General features: G+C 35.6%; 1 protein-coding gene across 3 annotated transcripts in view; it reads left to right on the top strand.

Moving 5' to 3' along the window:
• Positions 1 to 10,020: 10,020 nt before the first annotated feature.
• Positions 10,021 to 20,602, top strand: part of slc4a5a (solute carrier family 4 member 5a) — a 72,375-nt gene continuing 61,793 nt past the window's right edge. For 2 of the 3 annotated variants that reach the window (XM_021476481.3, XM_073952207.1), the window contains exon 1: positions 10,043 to 10,209. The gene's annotated coding sequence lies outside the window, so the exon portion shown is untranslated. Of the gene's footprint in view, positions 10,210 to 20,602 lie in introns of all 3 variants that reach the window. The other variant, XM_017356258.4, reaches the window with a different exon arrangement.

The raw sequence follows: 20,602 nt of genomic DNA, 5'->3' as shown, positions 1-20,602 counted from the left end.
ACCAGGCTCAGTCGGGGTGACCAGTTCTCCACTGGCAAAAAGTCTTGGACAGCTTGGAGCACACTTGCGTCATCGATGATGCGACTGTTCAGTTTAACAGGAAGAGAAGCACTTTAGCTTAGCACAGTGGAGATTGCTTTAGTTGTTTTAGTCGTTTGGGATGCCGTGACACGCAGGCAAATATTTTGCAGAAAAGATCCACAACTTTTGACACTCATAAATTATCATAAATGTCATCGTGCTGCAAGTATTAGGTTTGCTAAAGGACGGTGTTGCTGGCACACAGCAAGGGGTTTGCATCTTTAATAAACTACCTTAAAAGTGATGTGACATCTTCATTTTCAGGCTTAGGAGGACTTTGCACTCACACAACAAGTGTATCGTGCCAAAGCCCAACCAAACCAATCTTTGGCTCACCTCTTTCAATCAGGCCAGGGTCGGCCAACTGAACCACGCCTGGATTCGATTTGGAGCACTCACACTTGTCAAACGAACCGGTAAACGCATGTGGGCACAGTTCGGATACCATAGTGTGAATGCACCCCAAAAACCTTTTAAAACATTTAATAAAGGTCTCTTTTAGTGGAGACCATGTTGTAACCTTGGCAATACAAAGTCTCTTTCTCAGTATGCAATCTTAAGCAGTCTTGAGTCCTCGTGTTCTCATGCAACGTCATCATCAGCTGCCAAAGTTCAGTTCCAAAACTCAAGAACGGAGGATGCGTGAAAGTTCTTACATGTGTTCTTGATATTGATGATGCGTCGATGCAGACTTGAGAGGAAAACTCACTCGAGAAGTCCCAGAAGTCAATGCGGCTGAATAAGGTGGTGGGAAATGCAGCATTCTATACCTGTTTATTATTAAAGTTCAGAGATTGAACTTATTTATCTCAGGAGTTTCCCTAAATGAGATGCTGAAAGTAAAGAAGCACTTTATCAGCATCTAGACCAGCAGCCTGTAAGTACATTTAAGATTTGTTTCAGTTGTTGTGTATGGTTTGAGGACTTGTTTCCAGCTGTTTGTGTAAAGTTGTAGGACATTTAAACTTGCTTTCAGTTGTGTATAATACTAGAAGTTGTTTAGCCACTGTTTCCTTGGTTACTATAAAAACTTGTGTAGCGAACGCAGACGCGGTTTCGCGTCGTCCGCCTCAGTTTCGGCCCTTGTTTTGACTCGGGAGGCGTGTCCAAACGCCAGGTAACCACTATATAGTGAGCACGCTAGCATTAGTCGGCAGGAGAAGCACTTTATCAGCATCTAGACCAGCAGCCTGTAAGTACATTTAAGATTTGTTTCAGTTGTTGTGTATGGTTTGAGGACTTGTTTCCAGCTGTTTGTGTAAAGTTGTAGGACATTTAAACTTGCTTTCAGTTGTGTATAATACTAGAAGTTGTTTAGCCACTGTTTCCTTGGTTACTATAAGAGCTTGTGTAGCGAACGCAGACGCGGTTTCGCGTCGTCCGCCTCAGTTTCGGCCCTTGTTTTGACTCTCGAGGCGTGTCCAGCTGAATTCAATCAGCTAGTGCTTTGGGGTTATATAAACAACTAGTTCACCGCGGCAGCGGTCGCGGCAGCCTCGTGTGAAGACCGACGAGGGTAAAGACCATCGACTCTACCTGCGCGACTCCACCGAGCAAAGACACCGACAAAGCACTTGAGTACTTTACTGTATTGTTTTACTTTACACTTATTTTTTGTTGTCAGTGCACTTTTATTATGTGTTTTCTAATTCCTGTTGTTACTAACACTCGCAAAACACGGGAGGTGCGCTGCAGGCGTAATCCTCACAACCTTCGTTCAATACATGTATCTACTATTTCACAACTCTCTCTCTCCGTGGGCCTCTGGAATTGTCAATCAGCTGTTAACAAGGCTGATTTTATTACCTCCATAGCTACATATTCTGACTATAATCTCATGGCTCTAACTGAGACCTGGTTGAGGCCGGAGGACACTGCTACACATGCTACTCTTTCTGCTAATTTCTCTTTTTCCCACACTCCTCGTCAGACAGGGAGAGGGGGTGGGACTGGACTACTAATTTCCAAAGAATGGAAATTTACTCTGATACCGTCCCTGCCAACAATCAGCTCCTTTGAATTCCATGCAGTCACCATTATCCACCCCTTCTACATAAATGTGGTTGTCATCTACCGCCCACCAGGTAAATTAGGTCACTTCCTAGATGAACTGGATGTTCTTCTCTCATCTTTTTCTAATTTTGCCACTCCCTTATTGGTGCTAGGTGACTTCAACATTTACGTTGACAAACCGCAAGCTGCAGACTTTCAGACTTTGCTTGCCTCTTTTGACCTAAAAAGAGCACCTACTTCTGCTACCCACAAATCAGGTAATCAGCTAGACCTTATTTACACACGACACTGCTTCACTGATCAAACAATAGTAACTCCACTACAAATATCTGATCATTTCCTTCTGTCTCTCAACATCCACATTACTCCTGAGCCGCCACACACTCCTACACTGGTTACCTTTCGCAGAAACCTACGATCTCTCTCACCCAATAGACTATCCACCATTGTTTCAGACTCTCTTCCTCCATCTCGCAAACTCACTGCACTTGATTCGAACAGTGCCACTAATACACTCTGCTCCACACTAGCATCATGTCTAGACCGATTATGTCCTCTCGCATCCAGGCCAGCCCGTGCCAGTCCTCCTGCACCCTGGCTCTCGGATGCTCTCCGTGAGCATCGCTCAAAACTTCGGGCTGCGGAGAGAATTTGGCGGAAAACTAAAAATCCTGCACAGCTCTTAACATACCAAACTCTTCTGTCCTCTTTCTCAGCTGAGGTTACTTCTGCTAAGCAGACGTATTACCGTCTGAAAATCAACAATGCCACTAATCCTCGCCTACTTTTTAAAACATTTTCCTCCCTCCTCTATCCTCCTCCTCCACCCGCATCCTCCACACTTACTACTGATGACTTTGCTACATTCTTCTGCACCAAAACTGCAAAAATCAGTGCTCAATTTGCTGCACCTACAACAAACACGCAAGATACAACACCAACACCACACACACTCACCTCTTTTTCTCAGCTCTCTGAGTCTGAGGTGTCCAAACTTGTGCTATCTAGCCATGCAACCACCTGTCCACTCGATCCCATTCCCTCTCATCTCTTGCAAGCCATCTCTCCTGCAGTCATACCAACACTGACTCACATAATTAACACATCTCTTGACTCTGGTTTATTCCCCACTACATTTAAGCAGGCTAGGGTAACCCCACTGCTAAAGAAACCCAACCTGGACCATACGCTACTTGAAAACTACAGACCAGTATCCCTGCTTCCATTCATGGCCAAGATTCTGGAGAAAGTAGTGTTCAATCAAGTCCTGGACTTTCTTACTCAAAACAATCTCATGGACAACAAGCAATCCGGCTTTAAGAAAGGCCACTCAACTGAGACTGCCCTGCTCTCGGTCGTGGAGGATCTCAGACTGGCTAAAGCAGACTCTAAATCATCAGTCCTCATTTTGCTGGACTTGTCAGCTGCTTTTGACACTGTCAACCACCAGATCCTGCTATCTACGCTTGAGTCACTGGGCGTTGCGGGCACTGTTATACAATGGTTCAGATCTTACCTCTCTGACAGGTCATTCAGGGTGTCTTGGAGGGGAGAGGTGTCCAACCTACAGCATCTAAACACTGGGGTACCTCAAGGCTCTGTTCTTGGGCCACTTCTCTTCTCCATCTACACATCATCTCTAGGACCAGTCATCCAGAGACATGGATTCTCCTACCACTGCTATGCTGATGATACCCAGCTATACCTCTCTTTTCATCCTGATGATCCCTCGGTTCCAGCTCGTATCTCAGCCTGCCTGTTGAATATTTCACACTGGATGAAAGATCATCATCTTCAGCTGAACCTCGCAAAAACGGAAATGCTTGTAGTTTCTGCCAACCCGACTCTACACCATAACTTTTCAATCCAGATGGATGGGGCAACCATTACTGCATCCAAAATGGTGAAAAGCCTTGGAGTAACGATTGATGACCAACTAAACTTCTCTGACCACATTTCTAGAACTGCTCGATCGTGCAGATTTGCACTCTATAACATCAGAATGATCCGACCCTTCTTATCTGAACATGCAGCTCAACTCCTTGTTCAAGCTCTTGTTCTCTCCAAACTGGATTACTGCAACTCTCTACTAGCTGGGCTTCCAGCTAACTCTATCAAGCCTCTTCAACTGCTCCAGAATGCAGCAGCACGAGTTGTCTTCAATGAACCTAAACGAGCACATGTCACTCCGCTGCTAGTCCGTTTGCACTGGCTGCCAGTTGCTGCTCGCATCAAATTCAAAACTACCTACAAAGTGACTTCTGGCCTAGCACCTTCTTATCTGCACTCACTTCTGCAGATCTATGTGCCCTCCAGAAACTTGCGTTCTGTGAATGAACGTCGCCTCGTGGTTCCATCCCAAAGAGGAAAAAAATCACTTTCGCGAACGCTCACGCTCAATCTGCCCAGTTGGTGGAATGAACTCCCTAACTGCATCAGAACAGCAGAGTCACTCGCTATTTTCAAGAAACGACTAAAAACTCAACTATTTAGTCTCCACTTCACTTCCTAATCTGCAATTGCCTATTTGAATATCACACTAACTGTACAAAAAAAAAAAAAAATACTAACACTTCCCTTCTTAGACTTTACAGACCTGAAACTTGCCTTTAGTACTTATTCATTGTTGCTCTTAGTTGTGTAAATTGCTTCCTTGTCCTCATTTGTAAGTCGCTTTGGATAAAAGCGTCTGCTAAATGACTAAATGTAAACATTAACATGAACATCTTAAAGGCATAAACACATTAAGGGTGTTTATTTGCTGAAATTTGTATTAAAATCTGAATTATTTGTATTGTGCAGAATACAGTTGTAAGATTTTTGTTCATAAAATGGGGAAAATGATAAATCGTTGCATATGTACTGTAATAGTTAAATAATTTCCTGTTAAAAGTGCTTGAAGGTCATGTGACCATCAGGAAGAGCTCATGCATCATGCATTTCTCAGAGGACGCATTCTGTGTTCTTGTGGTCTCCTGAGTTCGTTTTTGCCCAGGTAACCTGACAAAACCGGTCTTCACAAATTCGCCTAGTCTGTTCTCTGCGTTCTTGGAATTGAGAAACAGCCAGTAACTCGTAGATCTGGATACAAATCCACTGCTGGCCATTTTTATGTTGGCAGTAGATGGTAACCTCTCAGTAATGGTCCAAAAGTCTTAAGATTTTACTACTTTACCAGCAAGGCGTCTCATCTTAAAAGTGGAAATCTGTCTCTCCACCCTCTTTTGATGCATGGATAAAAGAAGTGTTTACTTCCATTAAATTGGAAAAAAATTGCCAATTGCTTACTGGTTCTTTAAAGACCTTTAAAAAGTTGTGCCGCCCATTTTTAGATTATCTGCTGGCTAACTCTCTTAATTCTTAAGCTGAGCAATAATATATGAATGCATATTTATTAATAATTTTCTTTTTTTTCTTTTTTTTAAATTTATCTTTATTATCATTTTTAAACTTAATTATGTTTGTTTAGTTTTTTCAATAGGAAGTTATAGACTGTTGAGGGAGGGAAGTGTTTATTTGGGATAGCTTTAATCACAACATTGAAGGATAATTGTAAAATGAATGTTGTAATTTATTCTCCACATAAAAAAACTAATAAAAGAAATTTGAAATAGAAATACAACAGCTGTTGCTGGGGCAGTACCTTTTGAAAGGTACATATTTATACCAACGGGTCTATTTTGGTATCTTAAAGGTACATGCTCTGTTAGTACCTAAAACTACAAAAGAGCTTTCAATAAAGGAACTGCCCCAGTAACAGCTTCTGTACCTTTATTTCTGAAAGTGGATAATCCCTCATTCTAATAGGCACATAAAACCTTTTCAAGAGAGTAATTGTGACATGACCTAGGTCAGGCTCAGCCCTCATGAATCAACAGCTTTTGTCTTCATTATGGACACATCCTGTAATGCAACAAGTTTGACTCTGAAAAGCACATTTCTATAGAAACCAAGTTTTGTTTTATTTAACACAGTATCATCTATTGTATTGTCTATAATGACTGAAACCAGGGGACACCTTTAATATGTGCTAGAGCACAAAGGCAGTGTAAAAAAAAAAAAAAAAAACTGGCAAAAAATAGCATGTGTGTGTGCTTAATAAAATAATGATGGCACAATATGAACTTTAAATGACAGAAAATGGGTTCAAAATTACAGTGCTGGTTTTCTAGCAGCTGTGCTCTCCAATTCTCCATAGACAAGCCAGTTTTCTTCTGCTCTTGTCTTCACACCATCCAAGCAAGTGTACGGTTTTATAGACAACCCATCTCTTTAAAGGGCCATGAAACCCCTCGTTTCAGCAGGGTGTTTTCACACCTCTGTTTTGGTGGGAGTATCGGGGGAGGGAAAAGGGGAAGGATTTAACGTAAACTAAGTAACTTAGAAATAATTTTGACTAAGGTCTGTCTTTAAACACTGAAAGAGTACTGCTGACCATACAAACTATAACTTTGCTATCTGAATGAACAAAGAAAGGGCGCTGATCGCACACACTTAGCAAATCTGTTGACAGGACAATCAACACATACTGGAGCTGCGTCTTTTTTAAAAGGAGACGAGCAGTAAATTCAGATCTCACCATTTCCAGATGAGAAAAGCTCTCGAGTAAAACATGTTACGTATAAACAGAGACGTAATACGGTACTCCCAGGTACAGATGTCCAGTCTACATGCTGGAATAAATGCTAAGATCTCAAGTCCGTGAGGCAGCTTCAAAAATTTGTTTCAAACCGGAAGTAAGAATTAGCTCGAAATATCGTAAAAACAACCAATTTTCACTTTTTAGTGAAATATAGGTGTCCTAATAGTGTTTTTAGCAGTGTGGGACACATATGCGACTGTCAACAGCTCAAAAAATGTGTTTTTGTGTTTCGTGACCCTTTAAGGTCAAACTATGTATATCAATATATTTTTTTCAGAACTTGTAGCGGAAGAAAAGCTAATTTTTAATATTTGTAGCTTCCGTCTCACATTTCAGGCTTTGTTTTGCAGAGGTTTGCTAGAAGTGTAATAGCTATGCACTGTGCCTTGCCTTGCCTTCCTCGCCATTATCTCTAAGGTAATACTCGGTGAGTCGCCTCTCATCATCTCCTGACAAAAAGCCCATATGGTGTTATCACCGAATGAATCAGACTGGGACTGCTACGCTCCGGATGCCAGTAAGAATCCAATCTTGCCAATGAATATCATTGAGTGCCCCTGATTACTCACACAAATGCAATGCATGAAGCGGAGGGGATTCTGTCACAAGGTTCCAGTTTGCTAAGCGAAGGAAATGCCTCTTCATCTTCACCGGCATGTCATTTCTACCAGAAATGATCCGTTCGCACATATGATTGAGATCTGTCAGTTGAATGACGGGGGAGTTTCTGCTGAAATATGTGCATGATGGATTGTCAATAAGGACCTCGTGTGGATGATTAAAGAGTCACACTGTCATCACTGAATTTCATTTACAGTGACCTTCAAATATGCTTAATTGAAAAAAATGTATATAGATTTTTTTTGTTATGTTTTTGTCAATGTTATGTTTATGTCAGCCAATATCAAGTGTGCTTTGTACTGTAAATGTGTTAATGCAGAACTTAAAACAAGTATAATAGCTTCAAAAGAACCAAGGTTTTCATGTAGTTGTGTTTTGTCTTACTGTACAATACTGCAATAATGCTCTGTTGTTTTCATAAAACATTATTAATTGGATCATTGTAGCAAAATATGCATCTTTTAAAGGGCATCTATGATGAAAATCAACTTTTGTAAGCTGTTTGGACAGAACTGTTTGTAGGTATAGTGTGTCCACAGTCATACTGGAGTGATAGAAACACAATAAGTCTCTTTTTTTTTTTTTTTTAAATATCCTGACGTTAAAATAGGATCCAAATCCCTCCGATCTTGAGGCCCACCACAGCGTAACATAGGAGTGCAGTTTACCCGCCCATTGAATTGATTGACAGCCATGTATTAACATGACTCCATAGTAATGTGTATAATCATATCCACAAGACAGGACGTGCACAAAAGAACGAGGATTAAAAGATCTGTTCAGCTCTCTGTGATCTGCAGCACCTCAAGAATGAGTTTTACAAGCTTAAACTGTTTGTCAAAAACATTTTAAACCATAAGCCGTTTGAAAACTACAGTAAACCTAGACCTCACTGCATTTAGTGAGGTATCTGAGTACAAGACACTGTACATTTTTGTTTGACATTTTTACTGCATTTGCTTTTTGCGATTCTAATTTGTTGACAACATTGTGCAAGAGAATAAATACACCCTTGTTTACAACAATCATAAACTCCCTTTGGGTAGAGCTGTGCACAACTATAAACAATATTGCAGTACATATTGGAACTGAACCTACAACATACACAGGTCTGTAAATCTACATTTTAAGGAATTTAAAAAAATAAAATAAAATTAGCTTGACAGATTTTGACAGCTAGTTAAACATTTTTTAATGTAATGACTCAAGTAATGAACTGAGGACTATTAGTTTTTTATGGAATGACTATTCAGCATTCACAAGGTTAGTTAATTTTGACTGACGTGACATAACCAAATGATAATGTTATAAAACAGCAGAGAGTTTTATGAAAGCAATTGATGCATGTCCAAAAGTATTTGCAATTTGTTAGAAGGAATGAGACTGAGAATGAATGAGAATGAACTAGGATGTGCACAAATGACTAATTGTATTGAGAAATGCATTAACTGTTGTGCAAATGTAAATAGTGTGTGTAACTTTACAACAACATTGTGTGTGACTCATCCTTGCAGAAGGGCTTGCATTAACTCCACAAGAAATACATCAAATATCAGTTGGGAAAGTTCTTACTGAAGTAAAGGAGATCTGCTTCATTCTTGTCTGTTACTGTGCTGTTTATCTACGTGAAGGCTACGGCAATGACAGCGAGGAGAAAAGGCTAATTTGCATTAAAGGCACAAGCAACACAAACAGCTCAAATTTCACAGATTTAAAAAGGTATAATAAATAATCTGGTGGGTATTTTGAGCTGAAACTTTACATTCTGGAGACACAAAAAACCTATATTAAATCTTGAAAAAGGGGTAAAATAGCGGCATTTTAACATTAAAGGTTTCAAACAGCTCATAATCACAGTCTTTTTTTGCTGTTCAAACGCTATAAAAATAACTTGAAAATGAATTTCTAGGTCAACGGGTATCTTGAAAGCTTGAATCCTATCACATGAGGAGGTCACCAGTCAACGAGTTGCTGCACACAGGTTATCTTGAGTCTCTATTAGCCATCGATTTTGTCAGGGCGCATGTGTGTGTGTGTGTGCGCTTTGATGGACATGGAGCGTTGAGTTTGTGCACTCAGTTCAGCATCTGCTATGAATTGGATTTTTCTTACTAGTCAATAAATGTCAAAGCACATATCCTGACATTATCCTGTCATTTGTGCTCATGAAAAAAAATGGCTTAAGGCCACAGAAATGGGTATCCCAGTTGAGAGGAAAATCATTGCCAGTTCTGAGATTTTTAGATTTTAAAAACACTCAAAAATAAAGTTTGCTGTTCGTTCAATCTACTTGTTTAAAATAAGATAAAATAACACAATTCTTGAGGTTGTTTTGGGATAGCTTAATTGTTTTTATGTTCAATTTACTAAACCTACAAGTTTTTACAAGTTTAACTTAATTTCTCCATGTTGTAAAACAATTGAATGTGTGGAACATTTTTAAATATACAGTACTGTACTAAGCATTCCTTTGGTATGTCCAACATGACCAATTCCAAATGTTTTTGTACATGGTTTAGTAAAGGGAAACCCTATGTTACGGAGTAAAGTGATTGGTTAAATATAGCGAGTGCAGTGTGAGTCGGTAATGTTCGTTAACACAGCTCTCAATGGTCCATTTGCCTGAGTTCCAGTTATTGATCCTGTCACCAGTCCATACCATTGACTCACACTTTGTGGGCATGTGTGTGTGTGTGCTGTGATTAACTGGGAAAGGGTAACAGATTAATTCAGTAACATGTTGAGTTTTGTCGTGTGTCCCATAGAGCTGTGGTCCTCAGTGATTTCCTGTATTGATGAGTCCTTTTGATTCTCTTTTCACCTCTCCATCCGTGCACCGCTGCTGAGATCAGGTAAGATTCCATGTACTTTTAAGTATAAAAAACATGTAACATATCAATGAAAGGTATTTGAGGATTGAAAAAAGAATCTGAGCAGCGTGAAATGGTGAATTGTGGTTTCTGTGATTCACATTTTGATTGTTTGATCTCATTTTGCTTGTGAAAAATATTAGAGACTTCAGTGTTTGGTGGTTTTTGAGTAAATAACTTTGTTAAAGTGTGATTTTACATTTTGATTATTATTACTCATGACATCCTTTAGTTGTTCACTCTGTATACAGCTATATCGGGAGAAAAAAGAGACCACTTGCAAATTTTAAGTTTTGATGGATTTGTTGGATTTTTTAGGTATTGGTTTGAGTACATTGTTAATATATTTTCTATTTATGAATGTCTAATAGTTATTTTTCTTTCTAAATTATAAAAAAAATATTGTCATTAAGGGTTTTTTTAGATTTGTTTTTCAGAAAATTGCAAAAACGTCAAAATAACCATTGAAAAAACATTGTTATTTCATAAAATATTGCTTTCTTAACTCTGAAGTTCTAACATTGCTATTGATTATTTTTATCTACAGCATATCAAACACATTTCTGAATAGCTAAAGCATTTTAGATGCATATCCGGTCCACACTTTACAGTAACGTTTCATTAGTTATATTTACAATATAATGTGTCCCACTTTTATATTAGGTACATAAAAAATACAATGTACTTACTGTGTTCATAATGTATTGTAGAACACTTCTCGTGCTCTTGATATGATATACGGGTATGTTAGGGTCAGGCTTGGGGATATGGGTAGGTTTAGAGGGTGGGTTACAGTATAAGGGGTGGTAATTACAATGTATTTACATATGTAATAACATGCAGGTATATAATCAATCATGAGTACAATGTAAAACACAATATTTGTATGTATTTACATGTATTTACACAATAAGTACGTTGTAACAAATTATTCATTTCAGCGTAAGTACATGTTAGTTAAGGCCACCTAATATATTCCTCAACGTATTTACTAACATTAGCTAAAAATGAACAATGTTTGTACAGCATTTATTAATCAAACTTCAACATTTATTAATGCATTACTAAAATCCAAAGTTGTGCTTGTCAACATTATCAATGAAAGACTGTTTTTGTTAACTAACATTAACAAAGATTAACAAATACTGTAATAAATGTGTCGTTTATATATTTATTCCATGTTAGTAAATACATTGAGTACATTGAATTTTTGTGAATTTTTACCTATTTCTGAAGGAGGACTTAACTCTGAAGACCGTAACACACAGGAATGAATTCACTTTTAATGCATTACTATTAAAAATATTTATTTTACATTGCAATACTACTTGTTAAAAGTGGTCTGTTTACTGTCTTTGTGAGCGCAGAACTCACAAAATCTCTTGATGAGTGTAAGAGATTATTATAGTATAATGTGACCACAGAGAGTGGCCTAATGACTGCTGAAAAATTCAGTTTTACTGTATAATTACATTTTAAAACATAAAATGCATTTACTTTGACTGGTATCTCCACAAACTTGGTAGATTATGTGGAATTAAAGTTAGAAGTGTGAAAAAAGCATATGCAAGGATGACATTTATCTGTGTTAATTTTAATGCATGAGATAATCTGCAGATTTGATCAGATATGTCACCGGCTGCTATTATTGAATTAGTTTTCATTAAAATTGATGAATGTATTCATGTGTCTTGTCAATGGCCGTTTCTGCACATCCTATTTAAGGGGTTCCGTGAACACGACCTATTTCATGCATTTTAATCACCGATTGACACTGCAAGATTGCGTTAAGTGTTTTTTAATAGCTTTAGTCCAAGCTCGTGATGAAAAGTAGCATATTCATGATGAACTAATGCTCCTAAACTCTCAGCTGAAACGGTGGAAAGGAAAAGAAAATAGGAATATAAACTAAGTCAAATGTTAGGGATGTTTTCCAAAACAGCCTATTTTGCTCACAATTGCTGCATTTATTTACTTTATTTATTTATCAAAATACAGTAAAGACTGAGAAATTGTGAAATATTATTACAATTTAAAATAAATGTTGTCTTATGGAATGTAGTATAAAATGTAATTAGTTCCTGAGTGTCACGCTTCAGAAACCATTCTAATATGGTAGAAAAAAACATTTATTTTTGTTATTTTAATATTTTTATTATCAGTATTTAAGTCTTTTGGCCTTCTTAATACTTTTGTGGAAACTGTGAGACAGTGACTTTCAAAATTAAAATGTGTTGCCTTTTATTTATCAAGGACATTTTAAATGGTGCAAAAGTCAATACAGTATACATTCATGAAAAAAAGAGTTTTGTTAAAAAAAATTACATTCAATTAAAACATTTGTGACCCTTTGTGAGCTCATCTGAAAACTGAATAAATTTGTTAAAGTCTAGATCAGATACGCTGTCAACTGGAAATGTAATATGCACATCAGTATAGCAGCGTTTTTTTATGACACAGTATAACAATAATTAATATTTTTACAGTACTGTGATGGTTGGGTTTAGGGTTGGGGGTAGACATTTAAAAATATTGGGTCATTTAATACATAGCATAAATAATACTCGGTACAGCTACTGTTTTTACATTACTGTGATAGTTGGGTTTAGGGTTGGGGTTTGGGGTAGATGTTAATAAAATACAATAAATGGGAAATGTAATAAATAATATAAATAGTTCTTGTTAACTTTCGGATGCAACCATATCTGATCTAGCAACAACCAATAAATTTGGCTTTGGTGCAACTATTTGTAAATCTGGGCGGTAAATGTTTGCAAAGTTGTCTTGGTTTGAACAATATATATAATTAATAAAATATAAAATTTTTATATATGTAGGATAGTAAATGTAAAAAATGTGTTCATGGAACATGATCTTTACTTAACATCGTAATCATTTTTTGGTTTAAAAAATAAATAAACTGTATATATTATTGGCTACTAAAAAACATACACCACTTAACATAAGACATGGTTTAATATGATTTTTGGTCACATTTAATTACATATGAATGATACAGAGTATGTTATTTTTTCATTTAAAAAATAAAAATGTATTACAGTTTAAAACAAATAAAACAAAAAACAAAAACAAAAAACAAATGCAGCAAGAAAATTGTTCAACATTCATACTTTTAAAAGTCCTTTTTTAATGATTGACCACGGTCCGTGTACGTTTTGTTCATTTGTTTTCCATTTTCAAACGGAATAAAGGAAATGGAGAAAATGGCCGTTTTTCCGTTTTTCCTTTTGCTCACGAGAAAACGAAAAAACGAGATTTTGGCTGGATTTTCGTTCTTTGGTTTAGGGTAGGAAAACGGATAAACGACTTTAAAATTCATTTTACACATGTAGGCGGTGCTGAAACGCCCACTTTCCTCTAACTGGTTAACCAAATCTGCGCTCGTGACGTCGTCCTCAAAATAAAAGCCTTACACGCAGGCTTTTAATTATTATTATTTAATTATATATATAAACAAAGTTTACATATTCTATCATTTGAACCACACACAGTTAGCAGGCTTACATTCATTGCGTATGTATAAATTAAATTAAAACGTAAATCAGCAGTATTCTTAGACATTTGTCATTAAAATAAGGTCATAGTTCACTGCCAAGCTTCTTGCTGCTGTGCACCTGATGCTGAGCAAAGAAAGCCATTTCCGAGCAGCACCTGGTTTGCATGATTGTTTCAGAGCAAGGGCTTTATAATAATAATAGTAATAATAATAATAATAATAATTATTATTATTATTATTATTATCAGTTACTAGTGTTTTTATTGTTTGGTGTGTTTTTTTTTTCTTTTTAATAGTTGTTAGAACCAGAACCAGAATAAGAACACTTTGGGCCCTGCTATAAAAACAAAGGGTACCATTTGTTTTCATTTATTTCTTCCTATTTTAATTATATATTGTAATTATTTATTTGATAATTAATACTATTTTATTGCAACGCCAAAGTAGTTTTTATTATTAAATTTGCTGTTATTGTAGGCTAGATGGCAGGCTTTAAATATTTTAAATAACATTTACTCATAACCTTACTAATTCGAGAGCTGAACCTAAAAAAGTTTAAGTGCAATAAGCCTGTACAATAAAGGGAGCCGCAATGCATATTTCTAGCGCATTCTTTCACTCAACAATTATTGCTGGAATAATGAAATAAATTTCAAATTAACTAATTAAACACATTATAGTTGATAAAAAAATTGTGTCTAGTAGTTCCGACAAAAAGATGAGCTCGCTACATGTGCGTTGCGCTAATAATTTGACATTTGCTCTTCTTAAGAAAGTGCTACAGCGGGCCCTGCTATTTCACATATAAGGTTAGTGATACGTATTTTAAATTAGTATTGCACATTATTCATTCATTTTCTTGTCGGCTTAGTCCCTTTATTAATCTGGGGTCGCCACAGCGGAATGAACCGCCAACTTATTTAGCAAGTTTTTACGCAGCGGATGCCCTTCCAGCCACAACCCATCTCTGGGAAACATCCACACATACACAAACACTTATACAGAACGGACAATTTAGCCTACCCAATTCACCTGTACCGCATGTCTTTGGACTGTGGGTAAAACCGGAGCACACGGAGGAAACCCACGCGAACGCACTACACTACTGAATTAGACACACAATCTCAAAAAAAAACTTGATGCTTATTTACATTATCTAAAGTCATTTCTTACGAGGTAGGATCTGTTGTTGTATTATATATTTTCGTTTTAATATGCAAATAATTTTCTTTAATTTGTAATAGGCCTATTGTCCCTCATTGCATAAAATAACCAGCCTTTGTATTCAATATGTTTGTAAATTGTTTATCCAGTTTGACGCAAGCTAAACAACATTTTGGCCTGTTTTGCTTATTAAATGAGTGATTTTCACGGAGAAACAAATCATCCATCCACACAGTTTTGTATAGGACCTGTGTGAACAAAAATATACACTTCATCATAGCCTATAGGAAAATGTATCTGTTTAGAACCAATTTTGTGTTGTATAATTAAAAATATTAAAAATACAATAAAAAAAAAAAGGAATAACATTTGAAGTGCAATGCTTCAAAGATCCAATACGCTGCATGCAGAGCCAAAACAAAAACTGGTTTGTTTGTTTAATAAAATAATAATATGAAATTAAAGTGAAATATTCATAGTTCCATAACCTGTATTATAACTGTAGTCACCCTGACAAATCATCCTTTGCGCCGGTCAGTTTCACCTTTAATCAAGAATGTGCCAGAACCAAATGAGAATATTTACAGATTACCTCGGAATGAGACCTCGGTCTGTGAAGGATGCAGAACACAGAAACTCGCTGAGAATGGAGATGCATGTTAGATGTTTTATATCCCTTTAGATATTGTAAATAAACAAGTTTTATAGAGATTGTGTCATGTCTTTTCTTTGACGCACGCACTGAACAGCCCCGAAAAGGCGCCTTTATTTAGCCTGTAGCCTAAATAATAGTTTAGATTTTATAACATATAATGTTCCATTACTTTAAATGTATAATGTTTTTTAATATTTATGGATTATATAAAATATATAGTTTATATAAATGCGCTCTGATCATTCAAGGATCATAATGCGTTGCATATTCTTCTTATTCTTCATTAGGCTTGATCCGTAAATTGTGTATTTTATAAACTGATCGTTTATAAGGACTAAGCTATTAATAAAATTCCTCGAATGGAAAAGTCTTGATTAAAGAAAAAGATAACTTAATTTGACATATGCATATAGTGCGCTTATTTCTGCGCGCATCGCGCGCTTTACCGAATTACCTTTTTTATTTTTTATGGACTATAAATGCATCTGGCAGCACCGAAAAGAGCAAATGCCAAGTTATTAGTGCAGCGCACAGACAGCTAGCTCGTCTAGTCTGAACCAGGGGTTTTCAAACTATTTATTGCACATCCACCGATCCCATTGCGTTTTATTTAGGATAAACCACTTATTTGAAATTAATTAATTAAAAGGTGCGTACTCTCCAATACACCACTGAATTATAGTGTCATAATATTTAATAATTATAATTAACATAGACACCTGACCTCCATTTAATAAACAATTTATTTGCCATACTCTGTTAATTTGAAGTTTAAAGTTTAAATCATTTATGTTAAACTTAAATTATTTAAAAACTTAAAAAGACTTAAATTTAGTCATTTAAGACATTTTAGGTCATAAGTTTACATACATTGACCGTTGCATTTAGTAGGCCTATTCTGGTCTAAATAAGCTTTTTGCATCTTTGGTGTTTACACACACAAATTAAGCAGTTTATACGTACATTTAATGTTACTTTGAAATTACTTTTGATGCAATAAATAATCCTAAATAGTTGAAAGTGTTAACATATTCTTGAAATGTAGTTATTTTATAACTATGAAATTTATTACTAAACAAAGTGAATCATTATGAATTTGCCAAGAAATAATCCACTTTACCACTGTAAAGCAATGCCCCACACTCACTAGAACGGTAGAACCTGGACTGTATGATATGTTCTGTATGTAAAATAGAGAAAATAAGCAAGATGCGCAGTCTCATGCAGCCTTAGTGAAATATAGCGCGTCACAATGAACTAAAAATAAAACCACCCTTGAAATGCTGGCGATCTTAATTTTTTCAGCCTACACTGACTGAGAATAATGTTGCACTATTTTATTAACAAATAATTAGAATGTTTTTTTCCCTTCAACTCATTCATCATTACTTTTGCCTGTGCAAGTTTTTTGCGCGCGCTTGAGCGCGAAGGCATCTATTTTCAGGTGCAAGATGCCACTTTGGGTGGCACCAGCACACTCTGCCACACCTGTGGCTATGTCCCTGCTACAATAATAATAACAACAACAACGACAAAATAATAACAAAAAATAATAATAATAAGACAGGCCTACTTTGACGTTGCAATAAAAAAGTATTAATTATCAAATAAATATTTACAATAGGCTAAAGGCATATATTAAATTAAAATAGGAGAAAATCCAATAGAAACAAATGGTACCATTTATTATAGCCCCATGCAGGGTCCAATGTGTTCTTACAACCATTGAATAACTAAGTAAATAATAATAATAACAATACTAATAATAATAGGCCTAATAATAATAATAATAGGCCTAATAATAATAATAATAATAAATTATTATTTTATACAGAGTAGGCTATTATTTAGGCCTACAATAGCTCTGAAACAATCAAGTAAACCAGGTGCTGCTCGGAAATGGCTTTCTTTGCTCAGCATCAGGTGCACAGCAGCAAGAAGCTTGGCAGTGAACTATGACCTTATTTTAATGACAAATGTCTAAGAATACTGCTGATTTACGTTTTAATTAAATTTATACATACGCAATGAATGTAAGCCTGCTAACTGTGTGTGGTTCAAATGATAGAATATGTAAACTTTGTTTATATATATAATTAAATAATAATAATTAAAAGCCTGCGTGTAAGGCTTTTATTTTGAGGACGACGTCACGAGCGCAGATTTGGTTAACCAGTTAGAGGAAAGTGGGCGTTTCAGCACCGCCTACATGTGTAAAATGAATTTTAAAGTCGTTTATCCGTTTTCCTACCCTAAACCAAAGAACGAAAATCCAGCCAAAATCTCGTTTTTTCGTTTTCTCGTGAGCAAAAGGAAAAACGGAAAAACGGCCGTTTTCTCCATTTCCTTTATTCCGTTTGAAAATGGAAAACAAATGAACAAAACGTACACGGACCGACCACCAGCAATAACTGAAATTAAAAAAAAGTAATAAAAAGGTAATAAACAATTTAAATGTGTTTAGCCACAGTTCACAATTTTAATCAAAATAAAGGGGTAGTGCAAACAAAACAGAAAATTCTGGCATCATTTTCTCACCCTTAATTGTTCCAAACTTGTTTGACCTTTTTGTTCTGTTGAGCACAAAAGAAGATATTTTGAAGAAGGCTGGAAAATCAGTAACCATTGGTTTCCTTAATATTTGTCAATGGTTACAGGTTTTCAGCTTTCTTCAAAGAAAGAAATTAAGAAGTAAGAAATAAACTCCTAAATGTTTGGATACACCTAACAGTAAGTAAATGGTGACTATTTTATTTTTTGGGTGAGTTATCTTTTGACCGGTAGTGTAGATATAAAAATATATGGAAAAAAGGAGTATCAAATGGAAAGCAGAGTGACAAACAGAGAGAGAGAGAGAGCGAAACTGGCCAGTGCTATAAGTGGGTTGAGCACAAATGGGGATCCATTGATTGAGCCTGTGAGTGAGGATGGCCAACAGCATTTCTCTTTCTCTCCATTTCACCATTGTTCCCTTTCTCTTGCTCTTCTGGCCACTGGGTGTGAAGGACACCAATGTGACAACTAATTACCCAGTTGGAACCCAGCAGAGCTAATCCAATGCAGTTCTATTCCTCCTTATTATCGTCCACAGGTTTATAATTCCTCTTCTGGGTGACTTTATGCTGATCAGGACAAGAACTGTAGCACAAATCCACTAAGAAGTGTTAAAGAGCCCCAATTAATTACTTTGAAGCACCTCAATCAATATCCTTCTTCAGTTGTCAGAATGAACGAGCAGGATGTTTTAATATGAAATAATCAAAAAAGGCATTTCAAGCATGAAAATAAGACAAAAGTACACTTAAAAATGTTTAACTTAAGTTTGATTGAGCATAAAACAATTAAGTTGCCCCCCCCTGCCCCCCCTTTAATTCTTATTAATGTAGCTCATTTTTAATAAGTAGTTTGAACAATAATTTGTTGAGTGTAATACATAACTTGTTCTTTTTAAAATTAATTTAATAGTTTTTGTCTGACCAAAATAGCTATCAAACATGTTTTATGACGCACAGAAGACATTATTTACCAATAGTTTTTATTTTACACTCAAAAAAGACTTTTGCTGTATGTTTAAACTGCTTATTTAAATTGAGTTGAAACAACACAGTTCTTGGGATTTTGATGGGAGGTCAACTTAACTGTTCTATGTTTAATCCACTTCAATTTGTAAATTCACTAATTTTGTCCCAGCACAAATTGATATTGTGAACACAACATTTTTTACAGTGTATATGAAAAATAAATTTGAGGCATATTTATAATAATTAAATTTAATTCATGCTTATTTCTATAGCCCTTTACAATGCAGATTGTGTCAAAGCCGCTTAGAAGTTCTAGTAAAGTGCAGATTTCAGAGTTGAAGTTCAGTTTTGTTAAGTTCAGAGTAGTTAAATTTCACTGCTGAAAGTTCAAACACTGAAGAGCAAATCCATCGATGCACAGCTCCACAAGTCCCGATTCGAGCAAGCCATTGGCAACAATGGCAAGGAAAAGAAGACTTCACCAATTGACGAAGTGAAGGGGGAAAAAAACTCAAGAGAAACCAGACTCTGGTGGGCAGGACCCATTAGAGTTATTATTTAGCCTTTAACTTTCAGATTAAAGCACAATGTTATAATATTACTTTTAATTTATGCCTTACCTCAAACATATGTTATGCTGAATGACAATTAAACATTATTTTACTCGTATTCATATATTGTAAATGTAAAAAGATGTAAATAACATCACTTTTATCAGTTTTGTTTGATCCGAACACTAAAATGCATGGGAAAAAATATTCAAAGATGTTTCTTTGGATGTACTAAATTGTTTTCAAGGGTAAGTGGTTGTAAACTGTTTATTTGGGGCTGAATTTAAACAAACAAAGTTGAACATTACTAAATTTATTTATTTTCGTTAAATTCAACCCATATAAATTGTTTGCAACAATTTTGCAGAAATGTATTTTTCAGTGTGGGATGTCTTGCAAATAATAGTCAACAAGTGTACTTTTTACAATATAAAACATGCTTTTGTTTCTACTGTATTTAAATTTTATGTGAAACATTCAGAATAGACAGCATTTATTTAAACTAGATACAGTGCTCAGCATATAAATGTACACACTTACAAATCGATCTTTTATTTTTTAATAGGAAGCTTTACAATATTATTTTTGCGCAAATACATTTGATTAGTCAGTACTAAAGCCATAACTTGAGCTTATATAACAAACTACCTTGCGATAATGGTCCAAAAACTAGTACACCCAAATGTATATGTTATAGAAAAATATTAAATACAAATTAAAAAAGAAAAATCAAACGAAGCAAAAAGAATTGAAAAATTTAGTTGTCATTTTGAAGGTTGTAATTTTTTTAATATTTTGCATGAATTTAATTGTATTATCTTTCAGTTACTAAACATGTTTGATGACTAAAATATTATTTTAATAAATATATCTGTTTAATTAATCTGTTTTGTTTAAATGCATCTAAATACATTGCCCAAGTTTACTGACAAATAGATAAAAATATTCATTTTCAAAATTCTAAATT

This window comes from Danio rerio, chromosome 5 (genome assembly GCF_049306965.1).
Source record: "Danio rerio strain Tuebingen ecotype United States chromosome 5, GRCz12tu, whole genome shotgun sequence".
Taxonomy (NCBI): domain Eukaryota; kingdom Metazoa; phylum Chordata; class Actinopteri; order Cypriniformes; family Danionidae; genus Danio; species Danio rerio.
The sequence above is the reverse complement of the archived record's forward strand: the minus strand, read 5'-3'. Positions and strand labels throughout refer to the sequence as shown.